The sequence below is a fragment of the Monodon monoceros genome, unplaced genomic scaffold (assembly GCF_005190385.1).
Source record: "Monodon monoceros isolate NGI ecotype Baffin Bay Population unplaced genomic scaffold, NGI_Narwhal_1 Super_Scaffold_16, whole genome shotgun sequence".
Lineage (NCBI taxonomy): Eukaryota > Metazoa > Chordata > Mammalia > Artiodactyla > Monodontidae > Monodon > Monodon monoceros.
In genome coordinates, this window is record NW_021703772.1 from 72,220,122 (window position 1) to 72,245,792 (window position 25,671).

The window sequence follows — 25,671 nt, forward strand, 5'->3', positions numbered from 1 at the left end:
AGCACAGAATATGAAATCCCGGGAGTAAGCCATGCTGGACAGATGGCAGAGCGCACCTGCACGTCACATGGATGTCTCAAGAACACTCAGAGGTTTGGAAGCAGCTTTAACCTTGACCCCCATCTCCTAGGGAGGAGCATTTCCAGCACCCACAGAAAAGAGATCCAGGGCAGAGCCTCCAATGTCCCTAGTCAACTGTTCCATCCTGGACCTCCTGGGGATCCCTACTCCACAGCCTCAACCGTAAGCACCTGAGCATGGATAACAACAGTCCTCCACGCTGTGCGCACTTAGGATGGGATTAGAGACTCCATTCTCAGCCAATTCTCTCTCTCCTTAAAGGAAAGAGGGAATATTTGAGTCCTACTATATGCTCCACACTGCAGATAGGGAATACAAACAAAAAAGGAGAAACAGAACAAACTCTTAACCACCAGGAGCCTCCGGCCTCACCAAACCCCTTGTAGTAGGTATTTTTGTTTCACAATTTACATGTAAGACTGCAGTACAGGAAAACCATAGTACAGGAGAAGTTTAGCAACTTGCTTAAAGTTCCTAAGGCCCAGGAGGGGAAGGACACACTCAGAAGAGGTTAACAAGACAGTATGTAGAGGGGCTTCCCTGGTGGCACAGTGGTTAAGAATCTACCTGCCAATTCAGGGGAAACGGGTTGGAGCCCTGGTCCGGGAATATCCCACATGCTGCAGAGCAACTATGCCCACGTGCCACAACTACTGAGCCTGCGCTCTAGAGCCCATGAGCCACAACTACTGGGTCTGCGTGCCACAACTACTGAAGCCCGTGCGCCTAGAGCACGTGCGCCGCAACAAGAGAAAGCCTGCGTGCAGCAACGAAGACCCAACACAGCCAAAAATAAATAAATTTGTTAAAAGAAAAAAAAAAAAAGACAGTATGTAGAGCAGATGGGAGATGGAACCCAAGCCATTGTAACTGCTGTGGCCCTAAAAAGCCAACCTGGGGGGGCTTCCCTGGTGGCGCAGTGGTTGAGAGTCTGCCTGCCGATGCAGCGGACACAGGTTCATGCCCCGGTCCAGGAAGATCCCACATGCCGCGGAGCGGCTAGACCCGTGAGCCATGGCCTCTGAGCCTGCGCGTCCGGTGCCTGTGCTCCGCAATGGGAGAGGCCACAGCAGTGAGAGGCCTGCGTACCGCAAAAAAAAAAAAAAAAAAAAAAAACCAACCTGGGAAGAGCAGCTGGGTAAGGCAGGTGAAAACATTCCCTTGTCTCAGTAACTAAAGGGAGGTTTGTAATTAAACTTGAAAAGTTTTTCATGGGGATTGGGGAACAAGAAAATGACATGATAAAGAACAGACATCACAATATATTCATCTATTGACTAGTTATGTTATACACCTGAAACTAATAATGTTACATGCCAACTACATCTCGATTTAAAAAACAGCAAAAAAACTGACAGCCAGTCTGACATTATTAAAAGTCTGAAAATGTTTATCAGTTCTACTTCTTTGTTTACAAACTGTAAGATATTAAGCCAGTCACACAACATATATTAGATGTTTTTAATGGAAAAGCACTGTGCTAGGCACCATAGAGACCAAAAAACCCTGAAACGGGCACCAAAAAAAGTCAGCAAAGTTTTAAAAGAATGAATCAATGCATCCCTATTATTAATAATGACTGCTTTAACATCGTAATTAAGTCACGAATTTTTTAAAAATTATTCTTAAATTTCTTTGAACAAAATCCCAGTTCAGGGCTTCCCTGGTGGCACAGTGGTTGAGAGTCCACCTGCCGATGCAGAGGACATGGGTTCGTGCCCCGGTCCGGGAAGATCCCACATGCCGCGGAGCGGCTGGTCCCGTGAGCCATGGCCGCTGAGCCTGCGCGTCCGGAGCCTGTCCTCCGCAGCGGGAGAGGCCACAACAGTGAGAGGCCCGCGTACCGCAGGAAAAAAAAAAAAAAAATCCCAGTTCACTTTCAAAGACCTCAAAATTGTTCAGAAAGGAACACATCTTGGGAAACTTGGTCTGTCAGAGCACGAATTCTCCCTGGGTCTCACTCACCTCGCTTCACCCCAGACTCTACTTGCTGGCAACAGAGAGACGCTGTCTTACTCGGGGAGCACCCAGAAAGTTCCTCTGTGACCACAGAAAGCTGGGAAGAGAACTGCAAAAAAGAAAACCGGTCAGCATACCCGTCCTCCGACGCAAGAAGCACAGAGCTTATAAAACTAGCTACAACCGGGCTTCCCTAGCGGCGCAGTGGTTGAGAGTCCGCCTGCCGATGCGGGGGACGCGCGTTCGGGCCCTGCTCCAGGAGGATCCCACGTGCCGCGGAGCGGCTGGGCCCGTGAGCCGTGGCTGCTGAGCCTGCGCGTCCGAAGCCTGTGCTCCGCGATGGGAGGCGCTGCGGCGGTGAGAGGCCCGCGTGACGCAAAAAAACAAAAAAAAAAACACAAAAAAACCACAGCTACAACCAGGACTCCAGACAAAGCAGCGATAGAGAGGAAAGAGCTGTCAGCATCTACATACTCTTAATAGGGGAAAAAACAGGGTGATGGGCTGGCAAATGCAAGAAAACTCATTCCTCCTCCCGATACCCTCTGTCCAAGTGACCAGGGACACTGACTGAAAGCCCCTTGTCTTGAGCAAGGTATTGCAGTGTCCGGACTACCTTCTCTATCTCAGGTTTTCTCTTTAAGTGATGCTAATGGGTTTGTAGCCCAACGCACAAATGTTTCAAAGGTTTGAGATATCGAGCCAAGAACCTCTCTAAAGCACTCAGGGCGCTCAAGTTCTCCAGAACAGTTTCTTCCCGTATTTCCTACCTCACTCTTCACAGGTCCCAGCTCTCTATACGACTCATCATTTCCGAACACACCGTCCAATCTCACACCCTTTCTCTCCCCAGTCCCTCATCCTGAAACCCCTCCCCCACTCTGGAGATGAGTCATTCTCCAGGCACAGCTCAAGTATCACCTGCCTGCCCACCCCACCCCACCCACCCGCATGGAACCTCGCCAGTCCTTCCTCTGCAGTCAAAGCACCTTGAGAGTGGTAGAATGCAGGGTACCTGCATTCTAGCATTTGCTTCCTGCTGCCTTGACCTCCCCTCCTCTCCGTTTCTCAAGGGCTGGTCTTCCCTGCCGTCCCCTACATCACCCTCCTGCTGTAATCGCAAGTAGAGGCAGATATCAATGCATGTTTGTTCATTAAAGGATTCCAACAAGAGGTTCTCCATGACTGACTCGGAGTCCATTTCCTTGGGAAATATTCGTTTTTACTGCTACTCTGGTACTGGAAGACGTTCTTTTTCAAGGGTGCTATCTATGCTCAAACACACCGACAACCGGGCTCTAGCTCAAGTCAATCCCCTTGCAGCAACGCTGCCGGGCTTCACTGCCAAAGAGGACGGATCGTGTGTAGTCACGTTGGAGCCAACAAAACCACCTTGGCAGGGCACCGGAGTGTAATAGGTTTGTGCATGCAAAGTACGGGTGGAGGCCTTTTCTCCCTTGTAAGTCTGTTTGATGAGTTCTACAAGACATGCCCCCCTTACCCACTGCGACTTCAAAGATAAGAACGGAGCACGGGAGCTTTTCTCTGGGAGGAAACCAGGGACCGAGGCAGGACACAGGTCCAGTCTCCCCTCAACTTCAGGACAGCTGAGATCTCATTCAAGGAGAACGCAGAGGAGAAACCTACACAGTCCAGGTGGTCACCCTCTGTCAAATCTCACCTCATGTTTGGCGACAGCCCGTAAACTCTGCCAAGGCTTCTGAGCGCTCCAAGTTTTTCCCTCCCGGGGCTGCTGACCTCAGTGGTAGTATTTAAGCATTCACTGCAGGACAGCACCACCTGGTGCACAGCAGCACAAATATCTGAGGCATCCTCCTATTATTCACTCATAAAAGGGATCACCTGCCTCTTCACCGAGACTCTGGCAGCCAGGGAAGGAATCCATCTCGCAGCTGCCGCAAGGATTTCAGCCAACCTCCTTCCACATAACACACCTCAGCAGAAAAGGCAGTCGCCTCTTCTGTCCCAACCACAGCCAACAGACAAATCTAAAAGAATAGCCATCACAGCCCACGACATGCCTGCTGTCATGCAGACCCTCTGCCCAGAGCACCCACGGACCTGCGTGCACTCTTATAACTACATCTCTAACAGGTGATGCACACACGTGCTTTCTCTCTGGCCTCTTCACCTACAACAACCCATTTGTTACTACCTCTGTAAGGGCGGGGTGGGTGGGGCAGTCCTTTCTGAGTTTAAGATGACAAAGACAGCTCTGTAAATTACAGAGTCACAGAAGTCCCAAGGGGAGGTGACTTCCTGCAAGAAGGACTGTCCCTACAGTCTGTTTTTGTGGTGATGAGATCACAGAGTCTAGATTCTGTATTCAGTCCTACATGGGTTTTAAGGGCCATATTCAGTAATTACAGAAAGGAAAAACGGAGATCAACGAGACCAGAGCAACTCTGAGTGGTGTTTGAGAAGTTACTTATAACTACAGTTAGATCACTCATCCACCAGACTCAGAAGAGACACTAAGCCTCGAGTTTTCAATTGTCCTTTAAAATCAATGTTAGATGAGGAAAAAAATGGAACTTTTTACTTTTTTACATTTTCTCATTTCACCACTCCTCCACCCAAAGGGTTCCATTCAGTTTCAATGCACAGTCCAAAATTTGGGCCCAAGACAGTTTTGAAAAACAAGCATTATGCCACAAAATATTCTCATGTAAACTGCAAAAGAAGACAACATACACTTATTGGAGGAATTTTTATGGAACCTAAAACACAGAAGTTCAGAGACCAGGTCAATGATTGCCAATGATTGCCTTCAATTGCCAATCACTACCTTTTCATTTTCATGGATCTAATTTCCAATTAGTTCCTAAAAATAAAACCTGAAAAGGCTTTTGAGGAGAATTATTAGGGTTTACCTCCTGGTCATCACTGTTTCAAAGATGAACAGAGAGACTTTAAAGTTGTTTATTCAACAGAAATAAGCTTTTTTCTCTTAAGTATCCTTCCAGAAACCTAGCATTGGGCATCCTCGGACCACAATGACTAGGGGTTTGTGTTTATCGTCCCAAGTGTGTGTCCGGCGATTTCGTGTGACAGTCCAAGTCCTCCAGTGGTACAGGGTCTTGCTGCAGTGAATGCTACTCCATAGAGGGTGAGGCCCAGAGAGGGTGACCAGCGTGATGAAGCCCACAACTTTCACTGGGTCACACCCCGCTCTGAGAGCTCATGCATCACAGTGGAAAACAATACCACAGAAATCCTTAAGCCAGTAAAAGGAAGCTCTTGTCTTTGTTTTGTTTCATTTTGAATGTTGGTGCTTAATAGAAAGCAAGCTTAAATAAAGGCAAAAAATAGGAAGGAGGAAAACTCTGGGGACTCGGCATCCATCTGGGACTCGAGCAGCAACAGGCATTATATAAAAATACTTATTTCCATTTCAAATCTTGTGGCTTCCATTTTCCTTAATACAGGTGTAGTGCTAGTACCATTAAACCTATCAAGTACACGGAGGTGGTTTCAATCCTCACCACCCACCAGAATCTCCTGGGGAGCTTTAAAAATTCTGATGCCCAGAAGAATTAAAACAGAATCTCTGGGGACCCAAATGTTACTTTTTAAAGCTGACCAGCTGATTCTAATGCATAGCCAGGACCTGGAACCACTGCCCCTGACCTATCCTCAGGGTGTTTTCTTCTGTCGCAGCAGGTAGGGAGCAGGAAATATTTATGCCTAAAAAAAAGGAATGGGAGGAGAAACACAAATGGACAGGGAGAGGGCTGGAGGAAGCTGGAGTGAATAACACCTTGCAGGGGATGATCGCTGGAGTGGGTGTGAGGTAGGGCCTGGGGGGTGCACACTCCCCAGGGAGAGGACGGGGTGGGGACAGACCGGGTCATTCCCCAAGTAAGCCCTGGATAGGCACTGTCATGGAGTTGGTGAGAGGAAGCAATTCACAGCTCATCGGTAAAGACCATCCCTATGTCAAGGGTTTGCTATGTGAGAAGTGATTATAATATGATGGTTTTCAGATGTGAAGACCTGGATTTACCACTATGATTTCTCCTGGTTCTTCCAGTAACAGTACTGACAGGTTTGGTTTTTTTTTTTAACTGATAACCCATATTTTCTTGCTCACTAAATCTGACAAAGCACACCCTCATTACAGGGTAACTGCCTCGAGTTACAATGCCCAAAGAACAAAGCTTTCCTAGGCTCCTATGAGAGCTGAATCGAAACTTGATCTCAATTAGCATCATGATGTTCTCTCAGATGTGACAGTGCGTGGATAAGAGATGCTGGGTACCTGGGGGAAGGGTGAGGACTGCAGGGAACACCGTCTCCAGCTGAGGACAGCTAATTCTATTCTCACTTCCTTGTTCCTTAGTTCGTAGGGCTACCTGCTCTCTACCTGTCCTGTAACAGAGGGACAAAAATCAGGCTGTCCAGCTGGGATGCCTCCTTCCCAATTTCAGTCTCTCATGGAGGAATTAATCAGTTTTACATTATCCATCCATTACCAGTGTTGCCCAAAGTATATCCTGCAGGCCATCTGTACCAGAAGGACCTGGGCCATTCCTGGACGCCCCAGGCTGCATACGAAGGGAATCATAATATCTGGAGTACAGCCCAAGAGTCTGCATTTTAATCAACCACACAGACACAACGGCCTGTGAACCCATCATAAACCCTCAACAATTCCTCCTTTGAAATAGGTTTATCAGAGGTGCTGCTAAATCTCTCCATAACCTCTGCCACTTCCCAACTGGGCTTTCATTAACTCATCCTCCTCCGTGGTCTCCCAGGGTATCTGGTCTCTCCAAGGTACACTGCATGGCCATTTACTCAATACCACTGCTGGCTCAAAGCTCCCAACTCAAGTCACGCTTTTCTGAACGCACACCTGATGCAAAACTTCTCTACCAATTTCAATTGAGGGTTTCAGGTCTGCTAGTTCTCTCTCCCAACTAAACCTCAAGCTTCTTGAAGGCAGGGCCCACATCATCCCTCTGTATCTTCCACAGGGCCCAGTACCTCTTAGGTTCCAAGAGCAGTGGTTGACTAACAGACCAAGCTCTTGCTTCAGCCCTGGGTTTTCCTTCTTTCACCTTCTTCTCATTCTCCCTGGGAAAACTTTCATTCTCTCCTTTCCATAACGAAATTGATTCAGGCAAAGGTGGGAGAAAAGATTTACATACTAGTGGGGAAAGAGTGGGGGGGGGGTGAAAGTCATTAGCCAGCAACCTCAACTCTCCAGCAAACACCTAGAAACCAAGAAGATCTATTTAATCCCTGAAGCTGCCAAAATCAGTAACTAAATTCACACACAATTCAGAAGAGAACTTCCCAGCTTCTTCCCATTTTTCTCCAACACCTCCTTCCCAGGCCCTCCCTGAGAGCTAGTTTACTCCTCTTCTAGATAGAACTCTAACAGGAGGGAAATATTTGTTTTTCCCGGTCACCATAAATTAAGATGGTGGAGGGCGATTGCTAGATCAAGGCACAATGAAAATCCTGAGAAATTATGCCTGACAGGAGACAATGTATAAAATCCCAAACAGCAGATTACAGGCAGTTATAGTTTAAATAGCCTTTCAATCCCCAAAACTGTCCAAGAACACCTAAACAAAGCATTTCAAAATAGCACCATTAGTGGCTCTGAGAGATCACCCCAGGCACTAAGAGAAGGTTATTTTCTTTTCAGTGGATCTCCAGTAACTACATTCAGTGTTCTCAAAAATAGGAATGGAAAAAAAAAAATAGGAATGGGCACTGGGAATTCCCTGGTGGTCCAGTGGTTAGGACTCAGCGCTTTCACTGCCCTTTCACTGCCATGGCCAGGGTTTGATCCCTGGTCGGGGAGCTAAGATCCCACAAGCCGCAGGATGAGGCCAAAAAACAAAACAAAACAAAACAAAGGAATGGGCACTGTATCCAACTGCAATGCACTGTCCCTATGTGGTCTCCAATACCAGTGACCATCAGAACAGACTTTCAAAGGCACACACCCCTAGGTGTTGCCATTCTGATTGGGAACCTTCCTTCTGGCTACTCTTACACTTGCCACGTGCTCTCATCACTTCCCATCTACCTTTTCTTGTGGTACTTGTGAGTGAAGCTGCTCACCAGATCATAAACTTCCTGGAGCACAGGGATTGCACCTTTTGTATGGACACCATGCCCCCCATCTCTGCATCTCACAGCTGATGCCTACTGACAGGCTGGAAGCCCTACAGCCGGATGATCTTAAGGAAGGAGCTATCTAAATGAGCTGTTTTAAAACAGCCCAAGCATTTCTATAGTCTTTAAAGGTATTGGTTTTCCTGCTTTCTGACAGAGTTTTTAAAAATACAGGTTTAAATGTTAGAATTCTGTGATCAATGGGGCAAGCCTCGATTTACTTTGCAATCTAATCTGTACAGGAGAGAGCCCAGGCATAAATTCTGCACCAAACTGCATGTGCCTGTCTGAACCGCAAAGGTTAGGGTGAGTTTATCCTTGATCTAAAGGAAATCTAACCTCAAACGGCTTCAATCATTCATCTAACTCAGAACTGATTGGGTAACTTCATATTTATGTCTCGATACGTAATAGCATTCAAGTACCGATTTGCTCTAGGTTTAGTAAAGACAGCAATGAATTTAACTGGTAGTTCTATAATCATAAGGTTATGATTTATACTTGGTTCAACGAATTTTTTTTATCTAAATCGAGTTAAAAACTCAATCTATGTCCAGATTCACAAAAGTAACTCTCAGTTTTGTTTCAAGCTCACTGTTGAATATGCTACTTACACTCTGAGACCCGTCCATTTACAAACAAGCTACAACGACTCACCCAGTACCGAAAGCTTATCTCATCAGGTCTGGGCTGTCCAGGCCTTCTAGGCCTGGCCTGCTGTTTCCAGCTTCCACAGCCCATCCTTCCTTCCCCACAGCTGAAGCCTCTTGACCCTTGCCCGCACCCTCCCCTCCCTGGCGTGAGCCAGCGGGAATTTCTAGAATAAGAGATTTAAACAGCTCAAGCCAAGTTGTTCTTGCTGCTTAACCAGCCCTGACCTTGTTGTGTCTAATGACTGGGCTTCTCTCTCCTGCATTCCACAGGCCTGGGTGACCCTCTCGCTCGGTTCTGATAACTGAGCCCGGGCCCCTCGCTGGATAACCTGTAAGTCCTTGGGCTCCGAGGTGCTGCCTGCCTCTTGAAAATCCTCCAGGGGACCGGAGGTGCACCCTGAACCCACTGAGCTGCAGCTGGTCAGGGGACACAGGTGCTCCGTCAGGCTACTCTACCGCCCTGCGCCGCTCCCTGCCAGGCCACCAGCGCTGCAGACTCCCGTTCTTTCCTCCCGGCGCACAGGACTTCCAGCTGCAGGTGCCAACACTGCTGTCCCCACCTCCGGGTGGAGGGTTCCTGGCCCAAAGTGGGCCTCACAAGGAAATGACTCATATCACAAAAAGCCGAGGGTCCTCTGGCCAGAACACAAATAAGTCACAGGATCTGAGTCTTAACCTATCAGAAATTAAAACCTCAGCAATGAGACATCAACAAAGCAAAAGCAAATAGGATATATCTGTTCGCTGAGAATTCAACACCCCCATGCTGCCTGTGGGTACTGAAGCCACGGCCCCCTAGTTCACTAGTTCCAAGATGAAACCCGAGGAAAATCAGAGAAATGGCAGCAGGTGTGTCTTCCCTGGGTGGAGGGGAATCAGAGGACTTCTTATAAACCACTTCAAAGCTAACATCTATGGCTACTGAATATGAAATACAGAATATGAAAATAACTAGATAATTCTCTGCAAGAAATCAAGTCGTCTTCTAAAACGCTATTAACAAAGCTAAATTTATATGTACATTTTTATCCACAGCCTTAAAAAAAAATCAGCCATTAAAAACTCTAGATGGCTAAACTGTCTTCCATTTCAAAATAACATAAAAACAGCAACCTTCATTTTCTGGTCAAAGCTTATTTTTGCAACACCTATCATTTTCTACAGAATTCTAGCATTTTCTGCTTCCTACCACTATTTTGTAGGAAGACTCTTCCCCCTTGGCATTATATCTTTGCTTTTTGATCTTGTTAACAATCCTGAAAATTCCAACCTTGCAATTTTTTCAGTCCTGGCAAGGAATAACACACAGTCATTTAAAAACCAAAAGCAATGTCAATGTTTCCTCAATGACACAGCTGCTGTAAGTGACCAGTGAATAAAAATTTGGGTTTCTTTGTTGTTGGGTTTTTGTTTTGTTTTTGGCAGGGGCTGAGGGGATAGGTGTGGATAATGACTTCTCTCCAAAATAATTCTCAAAGTTATTGAACACATGGTCAAAAACAGTAAGGCATTAGTAAAGCAAGAAGTACTATGATAAAGTACTATAATAAAGCACAGTGAATATACATGAACAAAAGAGGTTGCTCAAGGACTCCAGACAGGAGAGGACCCACTCTGTGTGCCAGGCATTACATGGTGCACAAATTCTGTATTACAAACCCTAAAAAAAAAAAAAAAAAATGAGGCATATGATCCAGCAATCCGACTTTTGGGTATTTATCCAAAAGAACTGAAATCAGGATCTCGAAGAGCTCTCTGCACTCCCACGTTCCCTGCGGCTTTATTCACAATAGCTAAGGCTGGAAGCACCCTAAATGCCCATCAACAGATGAATGGACAAAGAAAATGTGGCACATCTGTACAATGGAATATTATTTAGCCTCAAAAAAAGAAAATCTTGTCATATGCTACAACACAGATGCAACTTGGGGACATTATGTTTGCTCGATGAAATAAGCCAATCTCAGGAGCACAAACACTGCAAAGATTCCAATGCATATGAGGAATCTAAAGCAGTCAGACTCATAGAAGCAGAAGGTAGAATGGTGGTTGCTAGAGGCTGGAGTGGGGAGTGGGGGGGAAATGGGGTGTTGCTGTTCCATGAATATAAAGTTTCAGTGATGTAAGATGAAAAATTTATACCGATCTGCTATACAACACTGTGCTTATAGTTAACAATACTGGATCATACACTGCAAATTTAAGTGTTTTTGTTTTTTTTTTTAAACCACAACTTTTTGAAAATGAGGAAACAGGCTCAGGAATTCAGATTATGCTGGTTTCAAAGCTCCCATCCCTTCTACTGCTTCATATGGCCTGCTTGCAAGAGAAGCATAAACAACATAGATTAGCATATAATTATGGGCTAAACTGCATAACAGAAAAGGAGAGGGGACAGGGAACCAAAGAAGGCTGAAGTAGTTGAGGAAAGCCTCAAAGTAGAGGGCAACTTAGGCCGACCCCTGAAGGTCAAGCTGAGCCCATGGAGACTGCAACAAGCCTGGCATCTGGGTGCAAACACTGGGCTGGTCCAAGCTTAGAAGGCATGGTAGGAAATCGCTTTCAAAGGCTGCAAAGGTAGCATTATGTAGAACAAACTCCATGCTTCCAGCTCGTGAACTAAACACAGAGGGCTAAAAATCAAAGCAACACCAAAGGAAGTGGTCAGAGTACCCTAAGCCATTTATAATCTAGCCCTCCAAATTTGAGTGTTTTTGGAATCCTGGAAAAGGCCTTGCTATTGACAAGTAAGTACAATATAAAAAGTTATAAGGCACAGCCCTCTATCAGGGTCAGTCTGAGTTAAAATGATCAGACTTCAATGATCAAAGTACGAACACCTCAAAAGGCTATCTGAGCAACCAAATAACGTACATCCAAGGCTTTCAAATCATCTCAGTTCCCCCACCAGGGATTGAGCCCAAGGTCAGGGCAGTGAAAGCGCCAAATCCTAGCCACTAGACCACCAGGGAACTCTCTCCAACCTATTTTTAAGTAGCAGAACATTTTTCTTGTACAATTTTGAAATGATGAAAAAGATATTGATCTCTCTAGAAAAAAATTTTAGCTGTCTTTAGTTCTCTTATTTTTTTTTTAAGATTTTTTTGATGTGGACCTTTTTTTTTTTTAAGTCTTTATTGAGTTTGTTACAATGTTGTTTCTGTTTTATGTTTTAGGTTTTTTGGCCCTGAGGCATGTGGGATCTTAGCTCCCCAACCAGGGATCGAACCTGCATCCCCTCCATTGGAAGGCAAAGTCTTAACCACTGGACTGCCACGGAAGTCCCTAATTTTTTAAATAGGAGTTTCCAAGTCCCCTCTCCAGCCCTTAAACTTTGACTTATGGCCTATATCTCACACTCTAGCCCTTAATTATATGCCACTCTATATTGTTTATCCTTTTCTAATATGTGGACAATATGGTGAAGTAGAAAAGACAGGAAATTTGAAGTCACAGTAATCTGGATTCTTGTGCTAGCTTGCCAGTATTTTTCATATATTTTTTTTAACTTTAGAGCAATCTTCTTCAGGTATGTGTGGGGGATATTAAATTTGAAAAAAATTCATCTTAAGTTCAGCAAGTCCTTCAGTTTTAATTTGTTATATTCTGTTCAATTTAAATAAAACTTACTATTTTATTTTAATGTCTGAAGTAAATTTCTGAATGGTAAAATTACTTTTCTGTACTTTTTTTTTTTTTTTTTTTTTTGCGGTACGCGGGCCTCTCACTGCTGTGGCCTGTCCCATTGCGGCTCCGGACGCGCAGGCTCAGCGGCCATGGCTCACAGGCCCAGCCGCTCCGCGGCATGTGGGATCTTCCCGGACTGGGGCACGAACCCGTGTCCTCTACATCGGCAGGCGGACTCTCAACCACTGCACCACCAGGGAAGCCCACTTTTCTGTACTTTTAAAGAAATTTGTACCTGAATGTAGATTGCTTTTGTCAATGGGAAAATAGCTTTTAAAAAGAAAAGCCTTAATTTAGTTTCAGTTGAATGCGAGAAGGGCCCAAACCCTGCCCTCTGGCTTAAAACATGGATTCAAAAACCACTGGCAACTACCAAAGTGTGGGCAAAGGGTCAAATATTAGATGAATATGATGATTACTGCATCATTCATTTGTAAATAACCTGTTTTAAGTTAACCATTCGCCTTACATTGTCAATTACGGTATTATCTGTAAGATGGTCAGCTCTTTTAGCTTGGGGTCCTGGGCTAATGAGGTAAGGACTTGAGTCTCTTAGTTTCATGTAACTCCAGACTACAGACATTTCACAAAGGCACAATAGATGTTCTAAAACCACACCTGTACTAGCAAACAACTTCAAATCCCCTGGTAATGATCCATAGTTCAGAGACGGTTTATATGAGTGGTAACAAATTATTACACTTTAACTTAATAAGCCCTGTGTTTCCCACAGTTGGTAGACAGAGAAAAGTAGAAGCACTATGGTGTCTAGAAAAAGACTATTGGACAGTATTTCGGGCAGGGGGGCGACACTGGCTACACCACACAACAGATATGTACATCCGAGAGGGTTATGTCTATACCACTCAACAGGTGTGTATGTCCAAAGGGTTCTTGGCTATACCATACAACAGATGGATGACCTTGAACCAGTCTCTTAAATTTGCTCGCCCTGACCAGCTTCGTATGCAAAGTCAGCAAATTGAATTAGGCGTGTTCAAGCCCTTCCGATACTAAAATTCAATCTAAGTCCACAAACTCTTGATTAATTAACTCCGAATTTAACAAAATAAGGCACGTAAAATCCTTAACACAGTGGCGAGCACGCCATACGCATGTCACAAACGCCGGCGGCTGTTAATAAAATAAGGCGGTTCAGGTTTGTATGTGTTGTACACAGCGTATACTTGAGTATCTTTGGTGGGATTTTCTAAAGGAAAACAATCACACACTTTAAAGTCCTATTTTAATCAGCATCGTTAAATCAAAGGAGCCCCAATGAAACAATAAATTATGAAGCTCCACAGGAGAGGATATGAGCCTCTCAAAATCAACCGCTTTGTTTTGTTTTGAATTAGACTTTCAGTGAACTCTTGGCAGCACGCAGGTGGAAATCATGAGCGCTGTCGAGACTCACTGGCTCAGCACACATTAACTGAAAACGTTGCAGCTGGGGAAGCAAAGATCAGCGAGACCCTGCCTCTGGGTCCAAACAATGGCAAGCGATGAGTGTCCTAGGGGTACAAACTGTTGAAGGGTCTGGATAAGTACAAGGCTTCCGGAAAAAAAGGTCTCACACTAGCGTACCACAGATACTCTGTCTGGCCCACACGCTTTGTTGTAGTTTCTATTTGAGTTAGGTCGCAAACACTCAGAAATCCAGAGGTCATCTCTAAATAATGGTCTAGCTTCTCTTGGAAGTTTGGGAGTGCCAGCAGTATTGAGCCCGCATTCCTACTCTGCGACACCCCACGGCAGGCAGCCGTGCAGCCCCTCGACCTCCACTACTCCCTTAATTAACCCCACCACTGGAGCTGAGGCTCAGCCTTCCCCCTCAGCTCACTCCCTCGCTGGCTCAGGATCCCGTCTGCCTTTGCTCCCTCCACCTGCGTATAATCAAGGAGAGCTCAAGAGCTCTGGAGCAGAGACAACTGAGCTGGCACCTCCACTCTGCCACATACCAGCCATGTCATTATCTTAGGCAAGTAATTCATCTCTTAGCTTCCCATCTGCAAACCTGGGTATTAATAGTATTTACCTCATAAGGCTGGTGTGAGGGGAAATGCGTCGTTACCTGCAAAGCGCCTCATACACAGCAACTGCTCTATAAATATTAAATGTTACTACTCTCTGGCCCCTGAAGGCATGTCAGTTTCAAACTTCTGTCCTAGAGCTGTAATAGTCTAAGGTTACCTAGTAAATTATTTTATGATCAAAAAGAAAATGGCATATGGTGAAAGCTGTACAGATACAGCTTAAGCATCATGAGACCCGCTACTCACAAAGGACAAATATTATGATTTCACGCACATGAGATACTTAGAAGAGGCAAAGGCACAGAGACAGAAAGTAGAATAGATGTTGGAGGGGCAGGAGGGAGTGGAGGATGGGCAGTTAGTGTCTAATGGGTATGGAGTTTCTCTTGGGGAAGATGAAAAAGTACCGGGGATGGATGGGTGATGACTGTGCAACAGTTGGAATGCACTTAACGCCACTGAACTATACACTTAAAAATGGTTAAAATGTAACTTTTGTTATGTATACTTTAAGACAATTTTTAAACAATGAATGACAGAGCCGACATAATTTCGTCTGCTGCTGTTTGCTAGAATCAAGTTGTTAATGATCCCAAAGACCCCCAATACACTACAAGTTCATGTTCTCAAAAGCCAACTACTGCATTTCCCATAATGGTTTAGGAAGAACTGTATTAACTATTTTAACAGCTGTGCAGCACAACCGTGGGCTTTCTTCTCAATCTGGAGGCCTCATGGGGATGACTCTGTAGCAGATACAGTTATGAGGCCAGTGGGATAGCCTTTTAATACCTGTCTACAGCAGTCGGGCTGTTCTTCCTTCATTATAAAATGCTCCGCACAGACACCTCATTCTCTCTTTTCTCTAAAAAATATACAAAATGGGCAGCTTCCTGCCAAGTACTATGTAACTGGCTGCCTTTGAACTGTGGGATGCCGGGTAACAGTGACAAGATGTTTTAATCTCCATGCCTGTTCTACAATAGCATTCAAAACGTGCACACACAAGAGTCTTGCCAGGCTGTAAATCAACAAGCACAAGAGAATGTCCCAAACTATTTCAGTCAAGGTCCTATTTTTTAATTTCTATATGTGGCTGCTTTCTGTGGCATCGGTCTTTCATTTTTTAAAAAAAGTACATAAAATATAAGCAAATTTAAAACTCTGAAAACTGCATTTAACCTGAGAAACACACACACACACACACACACACACACATTATATCCAGTATACATCTGCAGTCTTCCAACTCAGAACCACTGCAAATATTCATTTCCTAACCTTTACAGGGCCACCCCCCACGAGTTTACAATCTTGGGTCAGACAAGCTGCACTTAGCTCCTTCTAAGAAGAAATTGCACTGCACTTCGAAATTTCTTAACTAAACTGACGCCTTTTTGGCAGCAATGCTGTTTGGCAGGAAAGATCCCTCTAAATATTACTGAATAATCAAAGTGATAGAATATATTTTATCTTTTAAATATTACATTTTGAGTACCAACCCAAACTTGGGATGGGAGAACTACCTGGTACCATGATTTCTACTGCTGCCTGACAGTTAAGAGACCAACTACCCAGGTGACTGTAGGTCCTATATATAAACCCTCAAACACTGATGATCATTTTCCCCTGCTAAGACCAAAAAAAGTATTCCAGAAAGACAAAAAGGGAAAAGATCATAGGCAAAGTGCACACTTTATGTCTCTTTAAAGCCCACGTGTGCATCAAATGACAAGTATTTTTATACTCCAGGGATCAAAGGCAGAGAAGATAAATGTTTTAAAAACTCACAAAAAACAGCCTCAAACAAAACTGTCTCCATGTAAGAAATGGCTTCAATTTACTAGCCAGCATAGCAGGAAACTGTGCGCAGAGGAGTTGGTATTTTTGTGAGTAGAAAATGTGGCCTTCTCTGTCCAAGCTGCATCTACGCCAAATAGCAAATCTTTATTAAACAGGGCTGGGAGAGTTGTTGAGTTAGGAGACAAAAAGAGAGTTATGACCCCAGATCTGCTGCTGTTATGGGCTGAATTGTGTCCCCCCCGAAATTCTTGTTGAAGACAACTCTCAGTTAAGTGAATGTGACTGTATTTGAAGACAGGGTCTTTATACAGAAATAATCAAGTTAAAGGAGAACCTAAGGGGGGCCCTAATCCAATATGACTAGTGTCCTTATAAAAAGGGGAAATTTGGAAACAGAGACAGACGATGTATAGAGAGAGAAGATGATGTGAAGACGGTTATAAGCCAAGGAGGGGAGCCTAATACACATCCTTCCCTCTCAGGTTTCAGAAGGAACCAACCCTGCCAACACCTTGATCTTCTTTTTTTTTAACATCTTTATTGGAGTATAATTGCTTTACAATGGTGTGTTAGTTTCTGCTTTACAACAAAGTGAATCAGCTATACATATACATATATCCCCATATCTCCTCCCTCTTGCGTCTCCCTCTCACCCTCCCTATACCACCCCTCTAGGTGGTCACATGCACCGAGCCAACACCTTGATCTTGGACTTCCAACCTCCAGAACTCTGAGACAATAAATTTCTGTTGTTTAAACCACCTAGTTTGTGGGACTTTGTTACGGCAGCCTTAGCCGACTAATACAACTATTTACCAACACATACGGTCTCAGATTCAACACAACCCAGTCCTCAGGGACCTTTCCTTGATCAAGTGAACATAAGACAACACCCATGCAAATATCTTGTAAATCTACAAACGGCTATGTAGCAGTCAGCACTATAAGGCACAGTGGGTTACAGAAGAAATCTAAAACTCTTCCTACCCTCTCCTAATTGGCACAGGAATGTACAATGCGTTGCAAATTGACCACACCACTATAAATCAGGGCCAAGAATGTATTTTTTAAAAAGCAAATTCTATACTTATCAGCTCACCACCAAAAAAGCAGAGTCAGTTTTAAGACAGGATTTTTTCCCAGGACAAATGGCAAATACAGCGTAAATACTCTCATATTCTGTGAAGTCTGGATACATAAAGATGTGTTATCCTCTGTGTCTCACCCCCTTGGGACACAATTTTACTGCAGGAATATGATGTAACTGCCCTGCTTTTGTCCGCCAAACAGAACATAATATGCCTTCAATATGTCAGCCTGTTTTACCTCCCTAAATACATAATTGATTTTCAACATTTTATGCTCCAGTTACTGCCCCAAAGCAGACTGGGACAAGTTCACATTTCAAATGCTCCTTCTTTTCAAGTACAAAAGGAGTGATCAGAACAGTGAACGAACTCTCTTCAAGTTTTCTTGGAGGAGTCATTTGCTTGCCACTTCTCCAGTTTCTCTGTCACTCACATGTACATCCTCATGCATCAAAAAGGATCCAGAACTTACAAAACTTGACTAAAAAACAGCCAAAACAGCCATATATTATACTATGAGAAACAACCAACAAGAAGAGAAGGAGGAATTGTCTTTATTTAGAACACTGAACAAGTAGCTAGCTACATTCCCAACAGAAACAGAATTAGAACCAATGTCAAAAAAAAATTAAAAGCTTAAACTTCCCTTAAAAAAAAAAAAAAAAGTAGAGCTATATATTTAGGTCATTTTATTTTTAACCACAGCCTTCTAAATGACCTGAATATCCCAACATCCACTCTAAATGACAAGTTTTGTAATTCCTATGAATAATTTAGTTGGGCAAATTTGTTTTACTTGTTGAATAAAAATGTTACTTTAGAAAATGACAAGCCAGTTTTGCCCACAATAATTTTCAGTCTGAACATCTTCCATTCCTCTTAGGAAAAAATAGCGTGGGAGGGGAGAGAGCAACTTTTAACACTGGGTCTCTGGCACGGCAGGGACTTCAACAGCCATATGGAAAGGGGCAGTTTTTGTTTACCTTAAGTTTTCAAGCTATTCACCATCTTCAAAAAAGAAAAAAAAAAAGCCGAGACGTACTAAGGTATTTTAAAGTTCCAAAGGCACGTGTTTGAATTCAGCTTCTGAAAGACATTACTATTAGCACAAGCAGTTACAGTGACTTTCTTAGAACATCGAGTGAATAATATAAGCCAGAATGTTTCACTTTGACATCTACTAAAATGGAAACAGCAGCGGCATTGGCCTCAGCAACAATATGGTCTGGGGTTTTTGTTTTGTTTTTAAATCCAATTTCACTTTCACAAAAGCCGGTATCTCAAGTAGAAAAAAACTTATCCAGAATGTTGCTGGCCTTGGGAAACAGACCAGCTTTCATTACTGGGGTGTGGGGCTCAGGGAAAGGGGTGTGTGTGCCTCGTTCCTGGCTCCTTTTAGGTGGAGAGCAGGCTTCTTTCTAGCTTCCCATCCTGGCCCTACACTCACCTCTTCTTAGAAGGCCTAGTGAAATACCTCATCCTTGAAGTTTGGGAACAGAAACTGGGGATGGTGACACAGCCCCTCCCATCTTCTTCTTCCTGGATGCCAAGCTACTCTCTGGAGGCACACATCTGAGTCTTCTTAAACATCCTGGCTCTATGGGGACAGGCCTCCGCGTGGGGAAACCCTGATGGTCCAGCACCACATGAGCAGCCAGACAAGCCTGACTACTGTGGGGCTCAGGTTAGGAAGCCTACTGTTGACATACATTTAAGACACATTCTCCAATATTAGTTCCATCAGTAAAAAAAAAAAAAAAAAAAAAAAGGTACAATTTGAATTCCTGATGTTGTCTTTCTCCTGTCTCTATGAGAGCTCGTTCAGAACTCAGATTGACAGGATAAAAGTGGGGTGTCATTTAGCGCTCCTCCCTCAAATCCCAACAATATAAAGAATGAGTTTTCCTGTTTAAGGGATAGACTTCGAAATCTTACTCTCTTTAAAAAGTGTATTTTACTTCTAGTGACCTGTGAGACAATAGAACAACTCTAAAACCCAAAACACTGACTTTTTTCCGTTTCATTCAAAACTGACAACGAATCACTGTTACTATTATTATGACCATTTCTCACTGTATTCCAGCTCAGTCAGTGATTAGAGGTAGCTGAGTGAACTTATCCATATTACTCACACTCATTTATAAAACGGGAATAGTGATATCCCTACCTTGTGGGTATAATTTATAGAGTGAACGAAATAATGAGGATTAAAGGAACTTGTACATAAAGCACCTGGAATGTACATAGTAGGTAGTGTTAAATAAATGTCATCTCCCAGGCTCATCTCTTCAAAACGGACACACTCATTGAGAATCAGAAGGGGCTTTAGGAGATTATTCCAATAAACCTTTCTTTTACTTTTAGATGAGGAAATTGCTACCCAAAGGTCACTCAGAGAAAAAAATCTAAAGCTTTTCATTCATTTCTCTAAACACTTATTTCTGAATGTTATGCCCTTCCCACACTCTTGAAATAGGATTTGGTGGATTACAATCTGTACACCAGAGCCACGTGTTAGTACTGGATCTTCCTTTATTGTACCAAGTATGGAGAGGAAGACTCACAGGGTTTATGGGCATACCTGCCCTTAGGCCAGGCCCACCACCTGACGCTCCCACGCCTTTTCAATGAAAGAGCAGGGAAGGGCACGCACGGCTGCATTCCCCTAATGAGTCATGTTTCTGGAATCAGCCTAACTCTTGCTTGATTCCCTCTTTGAGTGAGGTCACTTTTCTCAATGGCTCCCAGCAACCCCAAATCCTTATTTTATCCGTTTCTGAATCTATTTCTGTCATTTCTAAGTATTTGCCTATTATCACAGTTTCTCAAATTCTCCATCTAAGCCACAAACACATCAACCAATAATTTATGAGAGTGACTAAGCCCTTTTTTATATAAAATTAAGGACAGGAATATTTACCGTGTTTTCTGAATGATATTATAACTACCATTTAAGAAAACTTCTCCAGAGCTGAATGCTGCCAAAGACTAGGTCCCTCTATCTATCCCATCTTTCAAGGAAGTTCCTAAGCAAATGGAAGGTACCCACCAAGGACCCATATTTGCTTTTTCCTCTGGTTAACATCTGGCCCACCTATTTCCAGAAGAGGCCTTTTTCTCTCTCTTGTTGTGAAATGCTTCCACTGAAAATACTCGAATAGCACTCAAGTATTTTACTTGTGGGTAATCAATAAATTGCATCACTGTTGAAAGGCTATCAAATTCCACTTTCCATTCAGTACTAAGTACACAGTTTTGCACATTCTCAAATGAAAATGAAGCTTTGGGCAACCCATCAGGTACTTCTCCAGTCTGCTTTCAGTTCTTCAAAAAACAGTAATTTTGAACTCTAAATCTGTCTGAAATTCCCAGTTTATCACAGTAGTTAAACCCAGTCCCAGAGATCAACAGAAAATCACAGATGACCAGTCTACCCCAACCATCATCCTATTAAATTCATATTCATCACCACCTGTTGGTCTGAGGTGCCAGGCTGATGAGCTCTACCTTGGAGCGATACTACAGCACCCTCCTCCAGGTAAGCAAACAACAGTTTGTTAACTTGATACTCTCCCTTTACACGATCTTTTAAGTCCAGAAACAGGTAAAGTATTTGACAATCTTAGAAAGTGTTAATTTGTGAGGAAACTAAGACTAATTTACCTGAAATATTCCACAATAACGACAAAAAGGGCCCTACTCTATGCTCTGCTCCTGCCCTTCCAAAGACTAAAGCAGCCTCCACACAGGTCTCTCCCGGGGGCTTCGTGGTGCTCAGTCACCTCCTCACTACCTCTCTATCCACCCATCCCTCCCGCCAAGGTCAAATCCGATGATTTCATCTTACTGAAATGGAGCAGGACCCTGTGGGGCTCTCCCTGGTACAAATGCTTTCCATGTCCCCAGTTTCTGGTTGGCAGGAAATAGGCTTCATTCAGCCTCCTTGACCTTCCCTGAGTTCCAAGGGGCAGATTTAAACAGCTGCTAATCAGGGAAGGGAGGGGAGATGCAGAAACAAAGGAGGAGGGGTCAAGAAACAACAGTGCAACCCTCACCCCAAATTTTGCCTATAAAAACTTTTCCTCAAAAACCATCTAGGAGGGCTTTCCTGGTGGCGCAGTGGTTGAGAGTCCGCCTGACGATGCAGGGGACGTGGGTTCGTGCCCCGGTCCGGGAGGATCCCACATGCCGCGGAGCAGCTGGGCCCGTGAGCCGTGGCCGCTGAGCCTGCGCGTCCGGAGCCTGTGCTCCGCAATGGGAGAGGCCGCAACAGTGAGAGGCCCGCGTACCGAAAAAAAAAAACCATCTAGGAGTTCGGGGTTTTGGAGTGTGAGCCATCTGTGCTCCTTGCTCAGCCCTGCAGTAAACCTTTCTCTCTAAACTCTGATGTTTTGGTTTGTTTGGCCTCACTGTGCCTGGGGCACAGGAACTTGTGTTCAGTAACATTATTTCCACTTTCTCACTTCTAAATGATTAACTTGCCTTCCTTACCACTCCATTCAGGTCTCTTTCCTTCAAAGAGCTGAAACACCCTTCAAATTTAAAAGCAATTTTGCAAACCTTGTGTATGAACTATATTTTTTCCTCTAGCCCAGCGTGCCCAGCACAATCCATCATGGGGAAGTGATGTGACCAATCTAATGGGGGTACTTTAATCCTTAGGAGTTTAGTCTGTGATCACCTCACCAACATTTTCTAGCAGATGGCCAGGGATAGCTTTCTGGTTTACCCCCCAAAACATCCTACACGCAATCTGCCTGACAGTGTACATCTCTGTCACTATCTCAGCCACCTACCACTCCAAAAATCTAGCAAGCCCTCTTTCAAACAATGCTACGTGCTTTCTCTTAGAGATGACTTTCGGTCTTTCTAAACCAGACCAAAAGTAGAGGGTGCAAGGTGATCTCTTGGATATAGAAAAAAGGTATTAGAATGCCTAATCATGTTTACTTGTCTCATTCTTTTATTTCTATTTTTGTGGATTTAATAATATTATAATTCATAAATATACAAATGTTGCAGGTACGAGCAGAAAGTATTTTACTGATAGAATTGCTATGTCAAAAATGTTTAGGCTGGGATTCCCTGGTGGCGCAGTGGTTAAGAATCCGCCTGCCAATGCAGGGGACACGGGTTTGAGCCCTGGTCCAGGAAGATCCCACATGCCGAGGAGCAACTAAGTCCGTGCGCCACAACTACTGTGCCTGTGCTCTAGAGCCCGTGGCCCACAACTACCAAGCCCGTGCGCCTAGAGTCCATGCTCCGCAACAAGAGAAGCCACCGCAATGAGAAGCCCGCCCACCATAACAAAAAGTAGCCCCTGCTCGCCGCAACTAGAGAAAGCCCGCATGCAGCAACAAAGACCCAACGCAGCCAAAAAAAAAAAAAACAATGTTTAGGCTATTGGGCTAAAGAGTAACACCTTCTTTTTTTTTTTTTAAAGGAATTTTGCCTTTTTTTTTAAAAATTTTATTTATTTATTTATTGCTGTGTTGGCTCTTCGTTTCTGTGCGAGGGCTTTTCTCTAGTTGCAGCAAGTGGCGGCCACTCCTCATCGCGGTGCACGGGCCTCTCACTATTGTGGCCTCTCCTGTTGCGGAGCACAGGCTCCAGACGCGTAGGCTCAGAAATTGTGGCTCACGGGGCTAGCCGCTCCGCAGCATGTGGGATCCTCCCAGACCAGGGCTCGAACCCGTGTCCCCTGCATTGGCAGGCAGACTCTCAACCACTGCGCCACCAGGGAAGCCCACAGTTTCTTATAATACACTTCTTGGTGCTCTAAGGACAATGCCTACTAAAATGCTGTATTCTAGTTTTTTGGCTAAGAAATATTGTGTATTCATGTAGTATTTATTTATTTTTTAAATTTATTTATTTTATTTATTTATTTTTGGCTGCACTGGGTCTTTGTTGCTGCACTCAGTCTTTCTCTAGTTGCAGCGAGAGGGGGCTACTCTTCATTGTGGTGCGCGGGCTTCTCACTGTGGTGGCTTCTCTTGTTGCAGAGCATGGGCTTCAGTAGTTGTGGCACAGGAACTTAGTTGCTCCGCGGCATGTGGGATCTTCCCTGACCAGGGCTAGAACCGGTGTCCCCTGCATTGGCAGGCGGATTCTTAACCACTGTGCCACCAGGGAAGCCCCTCATGTAGTATTTATATGGTAACAATATCCTCATTACTAAAATCAGACCTCACTCTTGGCTTTCCTATTATATCTCTGAATTATATTTTCTCATTCAGGTGTACTCTTAAAGACAGTCTCCATAGTTAAAGAAAAATTTTATCTTTACTTCAAAATTAAAACCAAATAAATGATCAAACATCCTTTAAAAGATAAATGACACCCAAGGCAAATTTTCACACATATGGCGCTTTACAAAGTACAGGCACTGTTCTAACTTCTTTCTCATTTAATCCTCATAATATTATAATTATAAAATTACGTCGGGCTTCCCTGGTGGCGCAGTGGTTGACAGTCCGCCTGCCGATGCAGGGGACACGGGTTCATGCCCCGGTCCGGTAAGATCCCACATGCTGTGGAGCGGCTGGGCCCGTGAGCCATGGCCGCTGAGCCTGCATGTCCAGAGCCTGTGCTCCACAACGGGAGAGGCCACAACAGTGAGAGGCCCGTGTACCACAAAAAAAAAAAAAAAAATTATGTCATATTTATTTTTAATAAAGTTAATTATTAAAAATAGTATATTTTAATAGATGGAGAAATTTTCTTTTGGAAAACACAAGACACCTCTAAAACCATAGTAAATAATATTTTCAGTGAAAGAGTTCTGAAGACTAATCATGATTCTCTGTGCCTTTCCCTTTCTTCATCTACCTATTGTCAAGGGATCCCAGTTATTAACGGTGTGGCCTTGGGCAGGCAACTTAACTACCCTGTGATGCAGAATCCTTACCTGCCTTGAGCTCACTCACCGCAGCGCCTACTCTGTGCCAGACACTGTTCTGGGCTGGGGGATACGTCTGTGAACAAAAGACAAGATCATGTGCTCAAGATGGCACCTGGCCCAGAAGATAACTGCGCCTCCTGTCAGTCATCATTATTTCTCAAAACTAAGGATCACCTTAGTTATCATTATCTTAGTCCTACTTTCATGTTAAAATAAATTCCCATTTGCCTTATTTTACCTAGCCCCCAAATGTTTCTTAGCAAGAGAAAAAGGGCAGAAAAGTAAAATAATTCATCAGAATTTGGTACCAGCAAGCATATAAACTCTACCTTTCCTTGAAAAGAACTGTTGTAAAGTGCTATAGATCCAGCCAGCTACTGGGGATAAAACATATCACTGCCAGGAACAAGATTCCGCAAATGACTTTTGATGGACAGCATGCCGCTGTGCTTTGGGTCTTCCCAGGGCTTTTCAATGATGCTGATGAAGGTCTATTTACACCTGGAGGTTATAGCTGATGTGCTGCTGCACCTCTGACAGCTGCAAATTTTCACTGCAGTGCAACTTAATCCCTCATGATGTCAGCTTCCAGACTGCCCTTACAAGACCTGCCATGAGAACATCTCTTTACTTATTCAAAATTATTATATAATCACAGGCCATGCTAGCCACGGTCGCCATGCACAGAAAGCAGCCTGTCTTTCAGCACAGAATCTAAAACCACCAGCAGGAGAATAAATGAATTCTGCTGAATCCAAAGTAAACACATGAAGTAAAATGATAACAGGAACTCTCAGGAGAGCACTTCCCTTATAAACAGCTTAGATCACTTCACAAACACCTGGCTAAATCCAAATATCTGAGTCAGGCCCCGCATCTCCACCCGGGGCGGGGGCGGGGTGAAGGTCACAAATGCCACCGGCCACCACTGAAGACAGGATGCGCCTTAGGTGTTTAGGTTACAACCTCAAAAACTTCCTGAAGAGCCAGGTAAAATCTATTTCTTAATATATATGTTTCACCCCATTCCGTTAAAAAATCTGCAGTACAATCTCTGCAGTTTGCTGGTTGGCCAGGTAGTTGGCCATGATTTGACCTCACCCTTGGTATTTGCTCTGTCAGCATCAGAAACACAGCCAATCCTCCTCACCCCCGCAGCCTCCTCCTCCCCAAATTCATGCACTGAAATTCAACATCAGGTTGCAGACTTAGACTCAACAGGCAATAGGAAGGAAGGAAGGAAGGAGGGGAGGAAGAGAGAGAGGGAGGAGAGGGGGAGGGAGGGAGGGAGAGGAGGGGGAGGG

General features: G+C 44.2%; 1 protein-coding gene across 3 annotated transcripts in view; it reads right to left on the minus strand.

The window, feature by feature from the left end:
• Positions 1–25,671, minus strand: part of TANC1 (tetratricopeptide repeat, ankyrin repeat and coiled-coil containing 1) — a 230,222-nt gene that overhangs the window by 173,910 nt on the left and 30,641 nt on the right. The window contains exons 1-2 of one of the 3 annotated variants that reach the window (XM_029225498.1): positions 3,722–3,778; positions 2,047–2,149 (exon numbers count right to left, since the gene is read on the minus strand). The exons of 1 other annotated variant lie outside the window; for it this stretch is intronic. The gene's annotated coding sequence lies outside the window, so the exon portion shown is untranslated. Of the gene's footprint in view, positions 1–2,046; positions 2,150–3,721; positions 3,779–25,671 lie in introns of those variants that run through there. One more of the 3 variants, XM_029225497.1, reaches the window with a different exon arrangement.